Source organism: Triticum dicoccoides, chromosome 4B, assembly GCF_002162155.2.
Source record: "Triticum dicoccoides isolate Atlit2015 ecotype Zavitan chromosome 4B, WEW_v2.0, whole genome shotgun sequence".
Taxonomy (NCBI): Eukaryota; Viridiplantae; Streptophyta; class Magnoliopsida; order Poales; family Poaceae; genus Triticum; species Triticum dicoccoides.
Window position 1 is genome coordinate 639,447,693 of NC_041387.1, and position 2,637 is coordinate 639,450,329.

Sequence of the window (2,637 nt, forward strand, 5' to 3'; positions counted from 1 at the left end):
TACTTCAGTGTTAAGCTGTGTCCCAAGATGTAACCGACAGTTAGGAGGAACTGATTTGAGTGGCAAAAAATTTACACTTTCCTGTGTCCCAAGATGTAACTGACAGTTAGGAGGAACTGATTTGTGCACAACACCTGATTCAGCAACAGCAAAAACAACAGGTGGCTCCACATCTATTTGTTGTGCATCTTGATCTTCTCCAATTGGTGGTTCAATAGCTACCTTTCCCTTTATAACCAGTGACAATGTCTGGGTGCTCTCAAATTCTCTCAGCATGCGAACTACTTCAATGTTGCCTTCAATGACACAAACACCTTGCAGCCCTATATCTTCCTCTTTCAAGTAGCAAAGATTGTCATCCTTACAGTATCCATTGCTGACCATTACATTGACCAAACTACCATAAGTGATTTCTCTTTCAGACATCTTAACAAGAGCATACTTCTTCCCTGGAAAATGGAAATAGATTGACCATAAATCTTCAGGCCTAAAATAGACATACAAATGAATATTAACAAGTCAATTGTATTAACATAACTGACCATTATATCTGACCATTACAATGCACTATTTAAAAAATTTAGAACCATCAAATTAGTACTAACATTACTAGCATAGACAAATGAATATCTTCAGGCCTAATATAGCTCACCATTACAATGCAGTGTAAGCAAAATTACCAAGTCAATTATAGTAACATGACAATAACATAAATGAACACTACAGTGTGATTTTCTCCAAAAATTTAGAACCCTACACTACCACTAACATAACTAAACCTAACTGAAGATGTGATTTTTGATAAATATTTAGGACTACAATCAATTCTAAATGACTAACAAATCAATATTCAGACCTAGAATCTTTGTTGAGTGTCTAAAACAGATCCAGTAGTAAGGAAAGATTGAAAGAACACATTTTCAAAGATTCAGATTACCTGGCTGAAGATGGGGCGAACGGGAGCACATCCTCGGGACCAATCTGTGAAGCTGCTTCCTCGGTACAAGGCTCCGGCGACAGGACCGTCGTCGCGGCCTACTCTGGATCTAGGTCGCAGCCGCCATCGGTGTGTGGGCCGATGACTCTGCATTGCGAGCGCATCCGCTTCTGCCCTGAAGTAGTACCACTGCCCTCGCCCCTGAGTGCGCAGTCGCCGCTTCCGTCGACTCCGTGTGCGCCGTCGCCGCCGGAGCTGGTCGCCATCGAAGCGAGGATGGACTGAATCGAGGGGTGGACTGAATCGACGGGCTGGGGAACGGCTTGACCTAGTAGACGGGCGCGCGGAAACGGCCGTCTGTCGCCATGTAACGGCGTCCGTCAACACGCGCCACGTCAGCCGGACAGGCGGGACCCACTTATCGGATGCGCTGTTTTCTGGGCTAAAAGGAACAGTGTTCCGCGTTACAGATTAGCCATATTGTTGGTGGTTTTTTGTGCCGTGCCTCAAATATGGTACCGATCTGTTACCCTAACCCATAATGCGGTGGTTTTGGGTAAATAACTCCCCGCCTTGCGCCGAGCCCGGCAGCCAGCCTCGCCACTGTTGTAGCCTGACTGGCGGCGTGCGTCCGCCATGCCGTTCCCAATGCCACGACGCTCCCGACGGCGGCCATCGCGTGAAGCGGCTGGCCCGTCTTCCCCTTCGTCGTGTCGGCAGCTAGCTTGCCTTCTTAAGGCGCACCGTTGTCTCTCCCCACTCCGGTGCTTCGCCTGCCAACGCTCCGACCACCTGCCGCCCAACTCAGCAGCCGCCTGACGACGCTCCGGCTTCTCCCCTGCGTCCTGGGAGCCTGTCCTCCTCCTCCTCCTCCTCCTGGGCGGCACCTTCATCGCTTAAGCCTGCTCGCCATGGCTCACCTGTGGTTTGGCGCTGGATCGGGACCGCAGGCAGAAACTGATGGTTGCCCTGCGAAATAGAGCAACCTTCCTCTTGTTCAGTTTCGTCAGGTTTGGAAGCAGAGTAGAGCAGCCTCCTTCATCTTGAGGTTCCCGCCGTCGGTGAACTGCACGCTTGGGCTTGGCAAGAGCATGATCGCGTCTTTTCTCCCAACCACGTTGCATGCGGGCTGTCATTAACATAACACTACGGCTGCCACTGCCTGCGCAGTGAGTGGCCGATGGGCGTCTGAGGCGGAGAACACTGCTTCCGCCGCCTGCGCCGCGACGACGTCGTCGTCAGTCAGTCACAACTTCCCCGGAAGAGTCCCTCCTCAAGTTGGAAGGGAACCAGCCGGTGCGCATTTAAGCGGTTCGACGATCGCTCCGTGACTATGACGGACGGACACACGTGCATCCAAGAGCAAGATGATCCATCACCTCGATCCTACTCTAGTAGGAGTACGTATTTGCAACAGGCTTGTACAGCATTTTTGTTTGCCAAACACGCATGTCGTTGCACTGTCAACTCCTCCCTCCCTTGTGTTTACACATGTTCTATGTGATAGAAAGAAGAGAGAGGGCTGGTGGAATTGTTGTTGTATTGCTTGAGGCTCGTGGGCATATATATAGGAGTACAATGATCTACTTGGAGTACAAGACAAGCCAGAAAAAATCCTAATATATCTCGTCTTTCCTAATAATCACGATACTCAACACCCCCCGCAGTCACAGCGGTAGCGATGCAGACGGTGATACTAA